The 21,238-nt window shown below is 36.6% G+C and overlaps 1 pseudogene; it reads left to right on the top strand.

Annotated features, from left to right (window-relative positions):
* The first annotated feature begins 19,950 nt into the window (after positions 1 to 19,950).
* LOC119805296 lies at positions 19,951 to 20,494 on the top strand (annotated as a pseudogene).
* Positions 20,495 to 21,238: the final 744 nt, after the last annotated feature.

Consider the following 21,238-nt stretch of genomic DNA (forward strand, 5'->3'; position numbering starts at 1 on the left):
AGGTGAGAACTCAAAAAAATTTACTTTTTCCCACATAAGAATTTTTTCTAATGATGAAACCAAAGTATGTACATTGAAAAATAGAATAAACAAGCAAAATATTATCTTAGAGTTTGGGATAAATTCTACTTATTGCTTAATAGATATTGTGATTTTTATATATCATTTACCTACACCATCATCCACTGTTATAACTCTCATTGAGGTTCGGTCTAATTTGGATAAAATAATTTGCAAGTTTGAAAGAGGTATAAACCAAACAATAAAAAAACTATGAAAATGTTGAAACCCACATTAATATCTCCTAGACTTTAGATATTCCTCAAATTTCCAGGACTTTTACTGCCTGCTATTGGCATTTGATATCAATATTATTTTCATCTCCAGTACAAAAGCAAATTGTGGACCCACACAGAGAGTGCATTAGAGACATCAAGGAAGTCTATTATTCAAATATTCTTATGTTTTTCTTTGTTTATTGTTTGTTTTAGAAGCAGTCTTTCTATAGAAGTCCAAGTTGCCTGAAACTAGGGCCTTTCTACATTAACCATCCATGACTTAGAGTATATGTGTATACTAACATAAAGCAGGAAGAGTTTGGAGAGAACTACACCAAATTCCCAATAATTTTTTATAAATATTGGTTTACACTTAAAGGGAATATACTATAGAGATAAATACTTTGCATTGTATGGATCTTGGTTTATTGATACAAATTTAAGGTCAATTTTATTATATGTATTTTTGCTCTTGTTAAGGTATTGCTTGTGTAGCTCATTTAAAACTGAATATATAATTAAGAAATACAGGTTTAAAGGATAGTCATTTATAATAGTCAGCTTGTAGTCATGTTATTTTAGGTTTCTAGATGCACAGAAATATATTCAAGGTGGATAGTTATTATTTAAAGCTTTCAAAGACTAACAGAATATGACATTTAAAAGTTTAAGAAATTGGACTTTGTACAACAATGAGATGCTTCTACTCCTGGCAATCAGCAGTCTACTTCAAGAAGGTGATGGCCATCGAAGAGGTTCCTAACAAAGTTGGTTAGCCATTTGGGCATAAAATTGCTCTTGCCTGCTCTACTTGGTGGTATTTTGTATAAACTGGACATGCAGGACCCACAGAAAAATGACTCCTAAATTGCCTAAAGGTGAGACAGTGCTTGAGGATTCCTGCTTCATGAAAGAGAACTGCCAGACATTTTGCAGGACACATAAAAAAGCAGGCATAAAGATCTTCAAATTTTCTGGTTTCTTGGAAAAGTCTGCCAGATACTATGCGCTTGTAGGCTGAAGATGGATGCTTCAAATGATACAGAAGAGCTGTGAGTGACTGTCCAGGCAGTGAGATGTCTCTGTCAATTCTAGAGTTTCAGAAGTTGTTTACAATGCATTTTCTGTAATATCATATCCTTCTGGAATCTTTGATGGAGTTTAAGGATAGTTATAATTACAGTTCCCCCTTAGTTATGATAAGATATAAAGTAGACATAAATGTTGTCATTGTAATTCTTCTTTGATAACTGTTTTTGCTGTATGTTAATTTTACTATGTCAAAGTTAAATCTTCTTATTTAGTCAGAAAAGGGGAAAATTGTGTGGAAGTCCTTCTGTACATGTTTTGCTTTTATTGTTAATGATTAAAGCTGTTATGGGCTGACATGTGGTAGAATAGAGCTAGGCAGGAAAACTAAACTGAATGCTGGGAAAAAGGAGGCAGAGTCAGAGAGACACCATGTAGCTGTTGAAGGAGAAAGACTCCTGCCAGAAACTGCAGGTAGTCCACAACCTTGTGTTGATGCAAAGATTAATAGAGATGGGTTGATTTAAAAGGTAAGATTAGCTAGACCATATTCATAAGCTAATAGGCCAATGCAGTGTTATAATTAATATAGGTCTTGTGTGATTATTCATGGTCTATTTATCCAGGAAGCAAATAAGCTGTCTGTTGCCTACAAGAATCCACAAAGGAATGACACTTACTGGCATCTTCCTATAGCTTGCACAACTACTTTTCTTACACAGTTTGGTCCCCCTGACTCCAGTGAACTAGCCTGCCTACGTCAATCATTATATGGCCTACATTTCAATCTGATGGAGTTGATTCTTGAATTGAAGTTACCATCTTTCCAAATGATCTGAGTTTATGTACAGCTACCCAAAACAAATAAGCACAGATTATCTCACAATTGTCCATCTGTTTGTTTTATCTTACTCTTATCTAATCGTCAAATTAAATGGATGTGTATCTCATTATATCAACAGCATCACAAATATCACCCAGTCTGTGTCTATACATTAAATATTTCTCTGTCAGCTGGTTAGTGGTGACACACACCTTTAATCCTAGCACTTGAGAAGCAGAGGTGGGTGTATCTCTGTGAGTTCAAGGTTAGCCCGGGATGAGTTCCCAGACAGGCTTCAAAGTTACACCAGAAACAAAGCAAAAACAAAGACAAAAATTCTCTATCTACATTCAATTCTATAGTTCACTGTAGTGTTTTTCTTTAGGATTTCTCTGTTACTAGACTGCAATTAAAACAGGGAAATGAGGTAGTTTGATGAAACTTAAGGAAGTGTGTATGAGGACTTCTTATGAAAATCCTATATATATATTTTTTTTTTTTTTTGGTTTTTCGAGACAGGGTTTCCCTGTAGTTTCTAGAGCCTGTCCTGGAGCTAGCTCTTGTAGACCAGGCTGGCCTCGAACTCAGAGATCCGCCTGCCTCTGCCTCCCGAGTGCTGGGATTAAAGGCGTGCGCCACCACCGCCCGGCCAAAATCCTATATTTTTAAGCTCAATAAAATGTAATTCTTAAAAGATTTTAAAGAGAAGTGATGTGGGAGTCCCCTCTCTGTGCTGTGATTACCATTAACCAATAAAGAAAACTGGCTTGGCCTATAGCCTGGGAGGAGGAAGGCAGAGTTACAGAGATGCCATGGAGCCACTGCTGGAGACAGTCGAGCTGAATATTTGCTGGTAGGCCACGAACTCGTGATGATGAACAGAATAATGGAGATGGGTTAAACTAAAATATAAGAGTAGCCAATAAGAAGCTAGAAACTAATGGGCCAAGCATTGATTTAATTTAATATGTTTCTGTGTGATATTTCAGGGCTTAGATTGCTGGGAACCAACAAGCGGCTCTCTTTCTCCAACAGAGAAGCACTATACAGGAGGGACAATGGAAGTTCTGAGAAGATTGTTATTAAATTAAAATCTCAGTGCCAGATACAAGTTATCTCCTATGAGTTATTGGTAATGGAAGTCACAGTGGCACTTAAAACAAGATGGGCTTATTGTTATTATACTTGGATGTCTACAATAAAGTCCTATTTGCTGAAGACAACACATAGTTTTGACTCCAGGGCATACAAATCAATATTAGACAACCTAGGCAACTTTCTCCATGATGGAGGATTTTTATTAGTTCCAGACATGCTACTCATATTGCTTGGAAAGAAATACATCAGTGGGCTTTACATAGCACTGGAATATCATGACACAATACTGACATTCAGGAAAAGATGTGTTGTTGTGATATATTTTATTTTTATTTTAGTAAATAAAACTTGCTTGAAATCCAGAGAGTAAAACAGCCCAACAGGTCAGCCTTACAGAACAGGCAGTGGTGATATACACCATTAATCCCAGTAGCCATACTAGTTTGGTATAGAAACTGGGTGGTAGTGATACATGCATTTTATCCCAACCCTAGAGAGGAAGCAGTTCTCAGACACAGTCTCATTCTGAAGATTTCTGTAGGGAGGATCACCATTTCAGAAGAAGGAAGAGGTAAGTGTCAGTGGTTGGCTGTTTTGGTTTTCTGACCTTCAAGTTGAATCCCAATATCTGTCTCTGGGTTTTTGTTAATTATGGTACAATGTGCCCAATGGTGTAATAGGGGCAAGACATTATCAGGGCAATCAAATACTCTTTTATTGGATTGTGTCCTGTTACACAAGATGGATTTTCATGTGCAATAAACTAAACTTGATAAAAAAAAAATCCCCTGAGAGACTATAGGACCTAGAGAAGAAACTTACTTCTTTTATTATACTAAATTGTAACATGATCAAACTACTTCCAAAATATGTGTTTATACCCATAGATTTCTATTGCTCTGTCTCCACCAAAATATTTAGAAGAAGCTAACCATTGATAACACTTCCATATCAAAAACCCCTTCTCCACAGCTTAACAAACATTGGGAAAAAAACAGAAATAATATAAGAGGTAAGGATGAGGAAGAATGCTGTGTAATATGGCATGGATATGACATACATGTTGCACATAGACACACCAGCTATGACTACACATATGCAAGATCATACCTTAAAATTCCAATGTATCTGAGGGCCTGACTCCTGAAGTACACATCAATAATCAATAGCTGAGGGAATAATTGTAAGTTGACTGTTGCCATGAAAGAGTAACTATTGTTTTAATGTTATGGTCGCTTGGCTGTTTCCTGTGCACCACTGGATGATAATATTCTCATGCATACATAATTGACACTAATTTGACTCAGTGGATTATAAGCAAAAATAGTCATAAAACTAAAGTTGGTATAGAAATGTGTTAAGAGGTTTCCATGAGGAGCTGGAGAGGAAAGGTACAAGGTTGATATGGTCAAGATATTCTCTCTCTCTCTCTCTCTCTCTCTCTCTCTCTCTCTCTCTCTCTCTCTCTCTCTTTCTCTCTCTTTCTCTCTCTCCAAATATCCAATGTCTCCTCCTTAAGGGATATGGCTGCTATCATGCTTTCAATGCCTCAATAGATGGACCACATCCATGTATGTAATAGCAAACATAATTGAACTTGGGAGATTATCAATAACAACAATAAATGAAGAATATGAAATAGGGATGGAGAAGGAGTTGGAAACACTAAGGAGAGATGGAGGGAGATGGATGATACATGCTTATGATAAAAATACTTTGCATGAATATAGAAAATTGTCAATGAATAAATCAAAATTATTAGAAAGTATAAAGTAAGCAAGGAAGTCACAAGATTTTCATAAATAAATGAGTACAAAATGTCTTTGAAAGCACTATGTACTCAACTATTTACAAAATTCTACTACATTGCATTATTTCATATTATATACCTTTATAGCATAAATGGTGATAGGTTTTGATATAGGTTTTTAAATATATCACTTCTAAAAGACTCAGGGATCATAAGAAAGAGGGCAGAATGATGAGTGCTATGGGAGAAAGAATACATTTTTTCAAGGATAAGGTCCTTGAATAACAACTCATGCCCCAATTCTATATCCATGATCCTGTACCTATGCACACACAAGTTAAGTGAACTTGAAAATTTACTATGTGATTTGGGAGGAAAAAATATGGGGAACACAGGGAGGAATTTTAAGTGGCATGAATGGGTAGTGGATTTGATCAGGTATATTATGCAGGTATTAAATTCAAAAAATTCAAAATTATAAAACAAAATTTAATCATGTAAATACTTGAATGATATTATTCGGCATATCATGGTGTTAATTCAGTAGTTTTATGAAATTCTAATAAAAGTAAGTGAGAAAATTTTTATGGTTCAATAAAGTTTTAAAATTCTGTTGTCAAAATTTCATATAAACATATATATGGTTGTATGTATTAATATGTATTTCTGTCTTAGAATTTTATTAGGGATTGGTATGTGTGTGTGTTTGCATTAATAGGGTTTAGTGTACATTGCACAACAGATTTCTTTAAGGAAATTGGCTTATATTCTGAGTGTTTCCTGAAGCTAGTGCTTTGCAAGGAATTTTGATAAATGATAGTATAGTTTAACACTATTATGCTACTGAGACTTTGTGCATACTTATTGAAGCAATGAAGGAACAGGAAGAGCTCTAGAGTTTTATTTTCATCAACAAAGAATATTCTGAACTTTGACAAATGTATTATGAAATAGTGGCTTAGAACATAATTCTTGCATTCATTCTTAATCTTATTTGATACCTACATTTGCTAGCCCATACGTCTGTGACATTAACCTACTGCAATATTCTGTGCCTTGGGTTCCTTGTAAATTGAAGATATTAAGAGTAACTACATTGAATCATTTTTGAGAAAGTTAAACAAAAGCAGTGTAAATCTCAGGATATTTTGTATCTTATATTCATTAAAATTTATGAATGTCAATCTTGTGATCATTACTAACCTGTTGGGGCAGCTGGCCCAATCCCTGCGTTCAGGGGCGTGGCTGCTCCAGCGGGGTAGCATTGCCCTTTAAATAGGATTGGGGGCCGGAAGGCAGGTCCCGTTCTTGGCGCTCGCCCGCGCTCTCCTTCTGCTCCGTTGGACCCTTGGTTCTGTGAGTTCCCTTATCTCCCTTTGTATTAAAATTGAGTAATTATAAAAGGACTATTTTTGGTTATTTCCAATCTTCGCCGCTTCATCTGGCGCCCAACGTGGGGCAAAACCCCGGGCAGCCAAGCCACCTGAAACCACTCGTATCCCACAGTCTGCTGCTTTGAGATTCCTGCTCAAAATTCATAGGCGGGTGGAGCCGGCTCAACTTTAATTAAGCTGATTGAGCCGGAGAACGCATTTTTTTTTTAATTATTATTATACCCACGCCTCCATTCGGAGACCAGAAACCTCGGCGGTTAAGAGCATTGCCTGTTCTTCCAAAGGTCCTGAGTTCAATTCCCAGCAACCACATGGTGGCTTACAACCATCTGTAATGACGTCTGGTGCCCTCTTCTGGCCTTCAAGCATACAGACAGAATATTGTATACATAGTAAATAAATAAATGTTAAAAAAAATTAAAAAAAAAAAAAAGAAAATTAGGTAGGCGGAGTAGACAGAACAGAATGCTGGGAAGCAGGAGTTGGAGAGACGCTTCAGGCAGTCACGATAGTGAGTCTCCATGCTGCTCCTCTCCGAGATGGACGCAGGTTAAGATCTCTCCTGGTAAGCCACACCTCATGGTGCTACCCAAATTACTAAATATGGGTTAAAGGAAGATGTGAGAATTAACCAATAAGAGGCTGAAACTATGGGCCAGGCAGTGTTTTAAAAGAATACAGTTTCCGTGTAATCATTTCGGGTGTAAAGCTAGCCGGGGGCCGGGTGGCGGGACACAGTCCCGCCGCTTCCCACTACAGATTGGCGCGCCAACGTGGTGACCAAATCCACGTAAAAACCTGAAAAAGCTTTAAATAAAGGAGAGAGAGAGTTTAACACGGCTTTTTGCTGTTTGCCTGGACATGCTGTAGAGAGATCTCCTGTTTCCGCAATAGCGGCACAAAAAAAAAAAAAAAAAAAGCTGAGTCATTTTAAAACGCAGCTTCCTGCGCTGTGCCACCAGTGCAAACTCTGGCTATAAAGCATTTCAGTGGCTTTTATGGACTGGATGTTTGTGTGCCCGCTGGGGATCGGAAAGAAGGTTCTCTGAGACCATGCTCTGAGGCAGGAGAGTAGCTTGGGCCTCTGCTCCGCCATGCGGAATTGTGCTAGAACCTCAGTCAGGAACTACGTAATTACCATGATAAACAGCGCAGGTTAAGGTTTAGACTTGGCTGTAAACAGGCAGTACCGTATTATTTTAAGAAGTGGTTAACCTTTTAAGAAATGCTCCTGGATAGTAAAAAATTACAGATTCACAATAGAAAAGATTCAGACATAGAAGGCCTTTAAATGGCTCACGTAGGCTTAAAAGAGAGAAAAAGAAAATATAGAGAATAAAGTTAATGCCTTAAAAAAAAAGGTTAAAGTCTTTAAAGAGACAGAGTACAGATAGTTATAGATTAAAAGAAGTAAAGTGATAGAGTAAAAATAAGCCACGTAAAAATGGAAAATTCACAGAGAGTCTGGATTATGTATTTTGTTGTGTTTTCTTTGATTTTTTTGACTGTAAAGGAGCTAAGTACAGAGAGACATTTCATTATATGGGCTGCCAGGCTAGACCAGAATGGACATCTTAACGGTATGACTTCAGGATTTGGATCTAAGAACATGATGCTTTGGAAAAGAGTTTCTTCTTTTGTTTTCACAGAGGATGAGACTCTGTGGATTGCTTCTATCCCAATATGGTATGATAGACCACGCCCTCCTGAAAGGTTGCTGTGAACACCCTCAAAAAATTACTTCGCTCAACTGCCGACTGAGATGAACCTAGCACACAGGTTACACCATGAAAGACCTAAATAACAGCGCCCCCATTCAGCAGGAAGCAGTTTGGAGAGAAAAAACTGCGCCCATTTTCCCAAATATTGCTTATAAATGTTCTTTTACATTTAAAGGGGGAGATGATATAGATATGAATTTGCATTGGTATAGATTTTAAGGTCAATTTTGTTATATGTATATGTATTTCTGATCTTGATTAAGCTATTGTGATAGTAGTTCATTTTAAAGAATGTAATGTATAATTAGGAAATATAGGTTGTTAATGGATAATCATCGATTAATAGTCAAGCTTGTAGTCATGTTAGTCATTTTCTAGATGTGCATAGATATATTTCAGATAGGCATTCTTCATATCTTTCAAAGACTGCAGAATATGGCATTTAATGTTTTAATAACTTAGGGTTTTTCATGACAATGAGACACGTCTGCTCCTGGCAGCACCAATCTACTTCGAGAGGAAGATGGGCATCGAAGAGGCTACTTATGGAGTTTGTTACCCATTTGGGCAAGAAACTGCTCTTGCCTGGACTGTTGCATAAACTGGACACAAGGAACCCACAGAAAGAGGACTGCTGAACTTGCCTAAAGGTGAGATGGTCTTTCGGGGTTCCTGATTCATGAAAGAGTCTGCGAGACGTTCTGCAGGACACAGCAGAAAGTGACTGAACTGTCTTTGGAATTTCCTGCTTCATGAAAAAGTCTGCTGGACACTATGGGCCTGAAGGCTGAAGATGGATGCCTCAACGGTACAGAGGAACTTTGGGTGACTGTCCAGGCAGCGAGTTGTCTCTGTCATTTCTAGAGTTTTATAAGTTACTTATTTCTTATTTACTTAGGTAGCATTATATCCTTCTGGAGTCTTTGATGGAGTTGAAGAATAAATAGATAGTTATAGCTTTCCTTAGTTATGATAAAAGATAAAATAGATTTAAATATTGTAACTGTAATACTTGCTTGATAACTGTTTTGTTATATGTAATTTTGCTATGTTAAAGTTGAAGCCTTTCTTTTTTGTTTAAACAGAAAAAGGGGAAATGATGGAGGAGAGTTATCTGTCTATGTTTCTTTCATTGGTTAATTAATAAAGAAAACTGCCTTGGCCCTTTAAGAGAACAGAAAATTAGGTAGGCGGAGTAGACAGAACAGAATGCTGGGAAGCAGGAGTTGGAGAGACGCTTCAGGCAGTCACGATAGTGAGTCTCCATGCTGCTCCTCTCTGAGATGGACGCAGGTTAAGATCTCTCCTGGTAAGCCACACCTCGTGGTGCTACCCAAATTACTAAATATGGGTTAAAGGAAGATGTGAGAATTAACCAATAAGAGGCTGAAACTATGGGCCAGGCAGTGTTTTAAAAGAATACAGTTTCCGTGTAATCATTTCGGGTGTAAAGCTAGCCGGGGGCCGGGTGGCGGGACACAGTCCCGCCGCTTCCCACTACACTAACCAATTTATTAAATATAAATTCTGTGATGTATCATTGATGGAAAGATGCCAACAAAATGATTCATTCTTATGAAATGTGGGTCATTCTGATATTCTTTCCCTCTGTCCTTTCCTTCCCACCTGTGTTTCCTCCTTTCCTTTATTCATCTGAAATTTATCTTAATATATATTAGGAAGCAGACAAAGACAGTAAGGACAAGAGAAAAAGAGTTTTTCAGGACTCATAGTCAATGGCTATGTAGATTAAACTATTGAAGGAATATTTTCTTTTCAAAGAATAGGATAAAATTAGTTATTTCTGTTCGTGAGGGTAGGAAAGAGGAGCTGTGAAGAGACCCAGTAGCATAGAGAAAGTGGTGATGAGCATGGTGCTTTGAAACCACATGCTCTTTACCTTAGACCTATATTGTCTGTATTTATTCGAGTGAACTTGAAGTAGGATGTTAATGAGAGGTGGCTATTTTATTTTTCAATCTACACACTTTTTTATTCAAAATAGATAATAAAAACTATCAAAATTAGTTCCATAATAATAAAACATTATGTATGTAAAGTATATAGTACTACAGTAAGTGCAGAGAAACTGTTCAACCTATGTTTATAAAAGCATTATCAGCAATAGCCAGACCTGGAAACAACTTAGATGCCTCTCTACCAAAGAATGAATAAAGAAAATGTGGTACATTTATACAATGAAGTACTACTCAGAGGTTAAAAACAACGGCATCTTGGATTTGCAGGCAAATGGATGGAACTAGAAAAAAAAAATATCCTTAGTGAGGTAACCCACAAAGATGAGGATGAAGAATACTCACTCATAAGTGCATACTAGCTGTAAAGCAAAGGATAACAATCCTATATTCCATGATCCCAGAAAAGCTAAGTAACAAGGAGAACACTGGCACTAGAGAAATTCCAAGGAATCCACAAGGATATTGCCAGCTAAGAGACCAGACAATAGTGGTGAGGGTGCCTGAACTGGTCTTGCCTTGTAGTCAGATTAATGACTACCTTAAATGTCACCATAAAACCTTCATCCAACAACTGATGGAAACAGGGGCAAAGGCCCACAGAGGAGCACTGGACTGAGCTCCCAAAGTCCAGTCAAAGAGTGAGAGGAGTGAGAATATGAGCAAAGAGGTCAAGACCATGATGTGGATACCTACTGAAAGTGCTTACTTGAGCTAATGGTAGTTAATTAACTCTGTCTAAACAGAGAAGTAACCAGTGTAGGATCAAACTAGGTCCTTGGAATTTGGGACAGAGTTGTATGGCTGTGGCAGACTGTAGGGCCACTGGTAGTGGGTCCAGAAATTATCCCTACTGTTTGTACTGGCTTTTGGAACCCATTCTCTTTGGAGGGATACCTTGCTCATCCTCGATATAGTAGGGAAAGCCCTGGTCCATACTCAAAGCAATATACCTTACCCTCTCTGAGGAGTGAACAGGAAAAGTGAGTTTGGGGGAAGGTGGAGGGAACTAGAGCGGAAGAGGTATTGAGAACTGGAATTGGTACATAAAATGAAAACAGGATTTGTGGTTTTGTTTTAATAAAAAAAGCAATATAAAAATCACAAACTTTTATAAAAATCTGAGAATGCCTAAATGGGTTAATTTATTCTAAATGGAAATATTTAGAGAATATTCTACATTGGCATTTGCCATGGGTATTCTGTGAAATGAGTAGTTTATATTATGATTGATTTGTTCAAACAGTAGATAGATAGATAGATAGATAGATAGATAGATAGATAGATAGATAGATAGATAATAGACAGAAGAATAGATAGATGATGGGTAATATGAATTTCTGATATTTTACTTGATCTTTTTCTATTAAAAACTAAGGTCTACATTTGTATTTTTCAGGAATGATAGTTGTACCTATTGAGAAAAACATTTTTATGAATCACATTTTACTTCAGTTGTTCCTCTAAATCAAGGTAAAAATTAATTATTAAAATAACTATACCAAAACTCATTTCTATAGGTAATGATATAAATGGTCTATGGGAAATCTTTTAAATTTGAATTTTAACAAAGCACAGGAGATACAAATATGTAGCCAGAATGATATCCAGACTGTCTAGGCTCATTAGAATTATTCAAAATCTATGTACCCCTTTTAGTACAATCTATTTTTTCACAGAAATATGTAGTTGTTCCTTTCTTATGCCTCTATGTGTATAGCAATCCTATACCCATGATGATCAGTGGCTTCACTGTGCCTAACAAATACTACTTTGAATGATGCCAACATGGACTTTCTCAGCAATGGTCTAACAGACTAGCACATGGGTAAAGTGTGTACTGAGTGCTTAACATTAAAATTGCTGAACAATTAATTAATGAAATATTTCTTGCGTAGCGGTTTGGAAATTTCAGAGTTCCTGCATGAAAATTTCTCATTCACAATGGTCAGCAGAAGCACTGTGTGTACTGATGCAAATTTATTGGGGATTTTTTTAAAAAAAGCTATGTTCAAGGAGGTACATTTATGTGCATGCATTTATAATGAGGCATGAGTGCATGTGTACATGTAAATGTCTGAATTCTATATTAAATACATTCTTCAATCACTTCTCTATCTGATTTTTTGAGACGGTCTCTCCTTGAGCTTGGAACATGCTACAATGATGGCTATCAAGCATTGGGGAATCCTATTTTCTGTCTCCTCAAAGCGAGGATGTAAAGTTGTTTAGTGTGAATACTGAAGATAGCATAGAGCCTGTGCTTGAGCTGCAGAGCATTTATTGACTGAATCATCTCCTTGGCTCCATATCAAATATTCTTAAAAACAATTTTCATGGAAAAAAATTTAAATCATCTTGAGTATCTGTTCATTGCAAGTTTTGAATGCTGATTTAATAACATCAGTTGTGTTTTTCTCAATCAGTGCTCATTAAATCTTTCATAAAATGCTCAAATACTTTTGTAGTATGATTGGGCATCTTCTGCGTATATTCCCAGAGTGGGTATTGCTGGATCCTGTTGTAGATTGATTCCTAATTTCCCTGAGGACAAAGCCGCCACACTTATTTCCAATGTGGATGCACAAGATTGCATTCCCACCACGCAATGGATGAGTGTCCCATTGCTCCACATCCTTTCCAGCATAGGCTATCATTGGTGTTTTTGATTTTAAGCCATTCTGACAGATGTAAGATGGTATCTCAAAGTTGTTTTGATTTGCATGTCCCTGATCGCTAAGGAGGTTGAATGTGACCTTAAGTTCTTTGGCCATTCTAACTTCGTCAGCTGAGCATTCTCTTTTCATTTCAGTACCCCATTTTTTTAATTGGGCTAATTAGAATTTCATGTCCAGTTTCTTGAGGTCTTTATATATTTCGGAGATCAGACCTTTGTCTGATGTGGGGGTTGTGAAGATCTCTCCATTCAGTAGGAAGCCTTTGTCTTAATGACAGTGTCCTTTGCTTTACAGAAGCTTCTCAGTTTCAGGAGGTCCCATTTATTCACTGGTTGCTCTTTGAAGTCTGTGCGCCTGGGGTTTATACGTAGAAGGTGGTCTCCTGTGCCCATGTGTTGCGGACTACTTCCCAACTTTTTTCTTCTATCAGGTTCAGTGTTGTTCAGATTTATATTGAGGTCCTTAATCCATTTGGACTTGAGTTTGTGCTGAGCCCCCAAGATCCAGTTTGAAGGGGCAGAAGGAGGGGAGAAGATAGAGCAAGGAAGTCCTGGACTGCGAGGGGTTGATCGACCCACTGAGACAGTGTGCCTGTTTCTAATGGGAACTCACCAAATCCAGCAGACGGGTCTGAATGAGCAAGAGATCAAACCGGACTCATGTGGCTAAAATGGAGGCTGACTGAGAAGCCATTGATAAAGGCACTGGGACTTGTTTCTACTGCATGTACTGGCTTTTGGGACTCTTGTCTATTTGTCTATTTGGATGCAATCTTCCAAGACTGGATGGGGGGGGCTGGGACTTCCCACAGGGCAGGGTTTCCTGCCCTCTCTTAAGGAGGGAGGCAGAGGAAGAGGGGGTGTGGGGGAATGGGAGGGGACATGGGAAGAGGGGAGGAAGTGTAAATTTTTGAATGAAAAAATAAAATAAATTTTAAAAATGCCCATATACTAGTGTTTTAGTGTTTCTTGACTGTATGCCTCTTGATACTTAACCAATTTTGAGAGTGTGATGACAAATGCCAAAAGACCATGAGCAAAAAAAGAAAAAAAGAAAGAAGTAAAAACTACTGTTTCCAATAAAAATTTATTTTCCAAGCAATCAACTGGCTGGGATTTCATCCCTACACCATAATCTTCTACCATTTAATATGGAGGCTAGTTAACAATGACATTGTTTGGAATGATTAGTTTAGTATTTTATAAAATGATGCATAATCATTGTTACTTATGAAAATAGAAATTGACACTGTGGTGAAGATTGGAATAAATTTTTATATTTAGAAATTGCAAATCCAGGTGTTAAAGGTAATCAAATACGGAAGTCACATGAGTATAAAAAAAAAAACAATAATGTACCTTAAAACAATATAGGAAAACAAATGAAACACAACCAAAAAATTCTAGGGAGAGAAATCTTTGCATATATAAAACCTTTTATTTTATTATTCTAAAATTTAGGTGACTAGAGACAAGCCAGGACCCAACAAGTAAGTAGATTTCATCAATTTACTTTCTCAAACTGAAAACTTTATCAATTTAGTGCCAGTTCCTACAAAATACAGCTTCCTCCTTCTTTTATTTATTTAGGGTTGATGTGTAGTGTATATGTGTGTGTGTATGTGTATGTGTGTTTGTGTGTATATGTGCATGTGTGATAATGATGATTTTATTATAGAATGCAGGCACTTGTTTGCCACTGTGCACATATGAAAGTCAGATGACAAATTTTCAAGATTTGTTCATAAAAATTAGGTAATAGCTTATTGTTTGTAAATATATGATAATCAAAACTTCATTCAAAATAAAATATATAATAAAAGCAAGATGTTTCTGAGAGCAACAAGGAAGTGGTGAATTATGCAATTCTGGGGGCTATAATGAAAATGAAACACCATTGACCAAATTCTATACTAATGAAGGCTATGGACTATAGTGTTTTCTTGTTACATATAGAGCTTCTCTCTTCTTACGAGAAAGTAATTGTTTAATTTAAATTTTAAAGTCTTATAACAGTTTCTTATTGCTATCCCTCTGTATGTAAATACAGAATTAATTTTTTCAATTAATGTATTAAAATATTTTATTAAAATATTGCCTATTTGGGTTGAAAGTGAAACCCACTTAGTGAAATTTGTGGTTACTACAGAATTTCCATCTGTACTGAAGCACTTTCTAATATGGATTGATCTAAAGTGATATTGCCTACACTGTTGTTTACAGAAATTAAAATATTCAAACAACTCTGAAACATCTTAAATATCTTCATGTGGTATACGTATCAAATATTCTGCTATATAGTCATGGTTTATATGGAAATAAAATAACATAATTTACAATTTCTCCTTTCAACAAACAAAAATATATGTTCTTTAAAGATTTGTTTTAAACAGGAATTTCTTGAAAATGCTTGATTTTTTTATGTCTACTTCATATACCTGTTACTAGGATTCACATTAAAGAATTTTTTTTTTTGGAGATAACTGCAATACAGTTAAGGAATCTTGTGAGATTCTTGTAGTAAATAAAGTTCATAGTTATTTTAATAAATTCTCTTGACTTCATGATCTTATTTATTATAATTAACCTACTCTGAATACTAGGTTTCTGATTTGACTTGCTGGATTTAGTAAACCTGAATTAGGAGTCATTATGGGTAAAGTTGAAAAGGTGAAGAATTTTCAGCAGTCCTGCAGTATCTTATTAATTCAAAAAGCATGTCTAAAGGAGACTTGTGGAACATTATTAAGTTTCAAAGGTTGTTTAAAAAAGTGATCAGTGATTAAATTACTTATTTTCACCTTGATATTACAAAATAACTGATAGTAATACCTTAAAGGAAGAGATGGTTATTTTGTCTCACTGTTTCATTGTAGCAAAGCATTCTGGCCAGTGATAATGGAGTTTAAAACAAGGCTTTTTCATATTTTATGATTCAAATACTGTCTTATAATCCTTAATGTCTTTCCATACTGGTCTATGTTAAAATTAAGCCCTATGCACGAAAGGTTCCATAACCACTTCAAACTCTACGACAATCTGGGATTCAAATATTCAAGCACATGGGTGTGTGGGAGACACTTTAAATTTAACACATAATAGTGATTTAAAATATATGAAAATTAATTTTCATTCAGGATGACTAGTTATCACATAACATTCAAATGCAAATTTAAAGAACAGTTCAAGATTCATACATAGTAAACTTGAAATTCAGCTTTCAGGCCTAAATACAAAGAAATGGGAAAAAAACGCTCATAAATACCTCAAACACTTTATTATACATGAAGAATACAAAAAGGTCACGAATGAACTTTATTGAGACTTGAGGAAGGGATTAATAGAAAACACATAGATATTCAATGAGTCTTTACTATGAGACTAAAAGTGATAATAAAATAGAATTAAAGGGAAGAGTGAACGTTTAATGTGTTCTTGATATTTGAAAGATGACTGGACAATAAACTGGAAGACAGCATAGAAGTAAACTCAAAGAAAATTATGGTATTTAGTGTTAGGGAAGAAATAATTCTAGAAAAATCAAGGAAGACCACAGAGGATAGGAAAATAGTTCAGAAGAAGGGACTTTCTACACTGCTTCTCTCAAAGTACTGTACTTGAACACAAACTAACTTACCATCAATATACAATTGGCACTTCTACAATAAGGAATCTGATGACACACAGCACAGAATAAAGTCTCAAAGGACATGAATTTAATAAGAGATGAAAATGTCAAAAAAATTTAACACATAAAATAGGGAAGAGGTCAGCTAGAGAGCACATGACACAAAGTTTGGTGTTAGTTAGGTTTTACTTAAGTAAATATTTATACTTTTAAATTTATTTTTTTTTAATTTATATATATGTGAGTATCTGTGCATGGGCTTGTGTATGTTAGTGAAGAAGGCAATGGAAACATATAGAAGACCTTTGATTCTTGGACCTAGAGCTACAAATAGTTCTGAGCCACCTAACTTGCATGCTGGGCACAAAACTTAGATGCTAGGACAGAATACCAAGTGCTTTTAACCATTGAGACATCTCTGATTTTCCTAAATATTTCATTTCTGAGATCTTATTGTATGTCAAGCAATGTATTAAACACTGTAATTACTTTCCAAAGAAACCATATGTTAAACCTTACCTACTTTTATCCAATTATGTGGATAGGCAACAGCCAAGAAACAATCAACATTGGTTATCGGGCAGATATTGAAAAGTGTACACTAACTGATTTTTAACTTTGTTGAGTCATGGGTTAGTAAGTCATAGGTGCATGTTTTACAAAAGCTCTATAGAATCACACCTTTATATGGGCATATTTAAGAATACAATTGACTGAGCGACTGGCAGATAGGGCAGTGTACTTAAATGGCACATTGTGGAGAATGTATTTTGCATGATTATAGAACTGCAACAATGCTTGTGTGAGTGAACACTGGTTCTGAGTGAAGTGAAGTATCACTATGGATTCTATGTCGAAAGCAGACTGAAAATAAGAATGGAAACATAGCTCGTAACTTACTACAGGCTATAGAAGTTTGGACAAGTGTGAGAGTTGTGAAGGAACACAGAAGGAAAAAGAGGGTATATTCTGCACCCATGTTGAATGATTACATCCTGATAATACACACATTTGGGTTACCTCACAATCCTTGTTCCAATGCAAAAGCAATTTCATGAAGTTTCAATTTTAAACAAGAAAGATGGCAATAAATTAAGACAAAATACATTGGTTGATACATTAGAATGGCAGTTACAGAAAGATGAAAGAAACTTTTCTGTAGGCTGGAAGTGCTATATGATAATATTCTGTTTTGGAGTTGGTGGAAGCTAGTGGGTCTGTTAAGTTAATATATCCCAAACATCTTTATCTATTAGTCACAGGATATTAGTTCTGACAGATAGGTAGCCAATGATCTAGATATATTTTAAAGATAGAGACAACACTATTTGCTGATGGGTTGAATGCATGAGTAAGAGAAAGACAATGGTGAAAGATAATACAACTTTTTTTTTGATTTGTTGAGCAGCAGGTAAAATGGGTATAAAAATTGACTACTGATGTGATTTCGGGAAGTAGTTTCTAGGGAGACTAGAAGTAAATAGAACAACTAATTCAGCAAAGGAAACTGAAAGACAGTAGTTATGGAGAAAATTACACTATCAGGAGAGTGGTTTCTGAAAATCAATTGCATAAATTATTTCAAAGAAAAAATGCTCAAATAAGCTGACTAAAGAGAACTAAAGATTGATCAGTGCAATTTTCTGTAAAAAACAAAAAAAAAAAACAAACCTTCACAATCTTGAGGAGCCTATGACAATAGAATGTTATTCATTGTATGCCTTTCATTTTTGAAAAGGTTATCCATTCTGAAATGTTTTATGCTGATACAAGTGATATCACACATAAGTAAATAGTTCTTGATTTAGGGTCATTAGGAACTCCAAAGAGAAAAGGAACTGACATATCAGAGTCATAGCTGAAAGCTTAGAACTCCTTTCAGAAAAGATTCCCACAATGGATGACAATTACATAGATCTTGACAAACTGTCATGAAAGCCAGGGGAGACTTTCAAGAATGCAGTGCTCAGACTCTGAATGAAGAAAGAAGGAATGATAAAAAGCAAAGACTTTTGGTTAGTAGAGGTCAGAGCTGTCATAAAGAATTAGCATTATGAAAATGTCCAGTTTCAAAGCAATGGAAATAGATTTGTTCTAAAGAGTCTGCTCCCTAACTTTGAACAAATTATAGAAAAGGTGTGCAATTTGCCACAGTAAAGAACCTTAAAATTGAATCAGATACCAATAATAACTGAATGTTTCTATTTCTGTAAATCATGGTACCAGTGTTGAAAACAGTCAATGTTTTTAACAAACAGGTTTTTCTGAAAATCAACGACTAGAGTTAACATACATATATCCTGTGGATAGGGAATTAGAAACTCTAAATATTTCAAAATCTATAACATGCAAAATTGTATATCATAGGGAATCAAATATGAGATATATTTGCATAGGAGCAATGAGTTTTGAGGTTGAATATCTGATGTGAATCTAACCAGATCAATAATAAGAGGTTGTATGGTTGATACTACATGATAAGTCCAGTGAGCAGAACTGCACAAGCCTTTACTTGACCCCTATAACTTGTAAGTCATCTGACAAAGCAAATGATGCTTTATTAAATCATGTTTCCTGAGTAAAAGAGAGGTTTGTGAGTCTTTTTTGTTACAAGAGAAAAATAAAAGCAACACATAGACAGAAGGAATCCCACACCATTATTTCCATTCTAGGTGGCCAGGATGAACAAGCAACCCTCCTCCAACAAATTGGTGTTCCAATGTGAGTAATTGCATCCACATAAAAACCCAAGAAAGTTTAAAAATTAATTCTAGAAACAAAAGAACAGATTTAAGCATGACTTTGTAGTGATAATTTTTGGGATAGACTCTGTTTGCTAGAAGCAAGCAGATGCATGGTTCCTTTAAGAAAGTTTTTCTTGATTCAACTATAGCAGAGAAAAATTCAGGACGGTTTTAAAACGCAACTTCCTGAGCCATGTTGCCAATGCAAACTCTGGCTATGGAACATATGAATGGCATATTTGCCCCAGGTGTTTGTGTTCCACTGAGGGTCAGGAGGAAACTAACTGAGACCATGCTCACAACTCAGTGCCTCCTGCCTGGGCGGGTGGCAGGATCAGGTCTACTGGGCGTGCACAGACAGGAGAGCATGGCGGATTCCTGCTAACATACACAGAGATATTTTGAGGCTGTGCAGTATTCTGCGTGGCAGATTTAGCTATTACTCAGATAAAAAGTGATTATATGCGACCCACTCATTCTCAGAGTTAATGTGCTGAGCAAGGTTCCTACCTGGCAGCCCCTGAGATGGGAGTAATGATACCTCTATCATTTTAAAAGTGGAAAAAGGCAGAGACAGCATCCAGAGCAGCTGCAACCAAGCTGCTTACCATTTTAAAAGCTCTTCAAACATTAAAGAATTACAGATAAGGACAGATTCAGACAAAGAACTTTAAATGGTTCACAGTGTTGGATAAATGTATGTAGGCTTGGGAGAGAAAAGAAAAAGAGTATAGAGAGTTGGAAAAGAAGTAAATTGTTTTTTTAAACAACAAAGTTTTTCAAGAGACAGAGTACGGCCTTTACTCTGGTGGCGGCCATCAGGTGAGCCAAGATGGGCGCATACAAGTACATCCAGGAGCTGTAGTGGAAGAAGCAGTTGGACGTGATGCACTTTCTGCTGAGGGTCCGCTGCTGGCAGTACTGCCAGCTGTCCGCGCGCTGCACCGGGCTCCCCGCCCCGCCGTGGTGGCCGCAAATGCCCGGTGCCCAAGGGTGCGACCTATGGCAATCCTGTCTATCATGGTGTGAACCAACTAAAGTTTGCCCGAAGCCTTCAGTCTGTTGCTGAGGAGAGAGCTGGACGCCACTGTGGGGCTCTGAGAGTCCTGAATTCTTACTGGGTTGGCAAAGATTTCACATACAAATTTTTTGAGGTTATCCTCATCGATACATTCCATAAAGCTATCAGAAGAAACCCTGACACCCAATGGATCACCAAACCAGTCCACAAGCACAGAGAGATGCGTGGACTGACATCTGCAGGCCGCAAGAGCTGTGGCCTTGGAAAGGGCCACAAGTTCCACCACACTATTGGTGGCTCTCGCTGTGTAGCCTGGAGAAGGCGCAACACTCTGCAGCTCCACCGTTACCGCTAATACACGTAATGTTTGTACAATTCATACCCAATAAACAATTTAGGACCGTCAAAGAAAAAAAAGAGAGAGACAGAGTACGGATAGTCATAGATTAAAGGAGTAAAGATAATAAAATAAATATTAAAAAGTGATAAAGTAAAAGCAAGCCATGTAAAGATCAAGAATACATAGAGAAACTGGATTATGCATATTATTGTTTTTTCTTTGAGTTTTTTGACTGTAAATAAAATAAGTACAGAGAGATATTTCATTGTATGGGCTGCTAAACTAAACCAGCATGTATATTATAAAAGTATCTTGATTTCAGAATTTGGGTCTAAGGATATGTTTCTTAGGAAACGAGGTTTTTCCTTTAGTTTCCACAGAGGATACGAACCTGTGAATTCACTTCAAGCTAATGTGGTTTGATGCACTAAAATCCCTGAAAGGTCGCTTTGCACAACCCTCAAAAATTTTTATTTACTCAATAAACAGCAGGGAGCAGTTTGGAGAAAGTTATGCCCATATTTGATGGAGGATTCCCATTGGCTAATAAAGAAACTGCCTGGCCCATTTGATTGGCCAGCCCTTAGGTGGGTGGAGTAGACAGAACAGGAAGAAGGAAGTGAGGTAGATGGCTCAGTCAGATGCTATGCCTCTCCTAAGTTAGATAGGCCGCCATACCTCTCCTCAGAGAGATGCCAGATGCGATGAAGCTCCAGCCCAAGATGGACGCACGCTAGAATCTACCTGGTAAGGCACCAC

The sequence above is a fragment of the Arvicola amphibius genome, chromosome X (assembly GCF_903992535.2).
Source record: "Arvicola amphibius chromosome X, mArvAmp1.2, whole genome shotgun sequence".
Classification (NCBI taxonomy): domain Eukaryota; kingdom Metazoa; phylum Chordata; class Mammalia; order Rodentia; family Cricetidae; genus Arvicola; species Arvicola amphibius.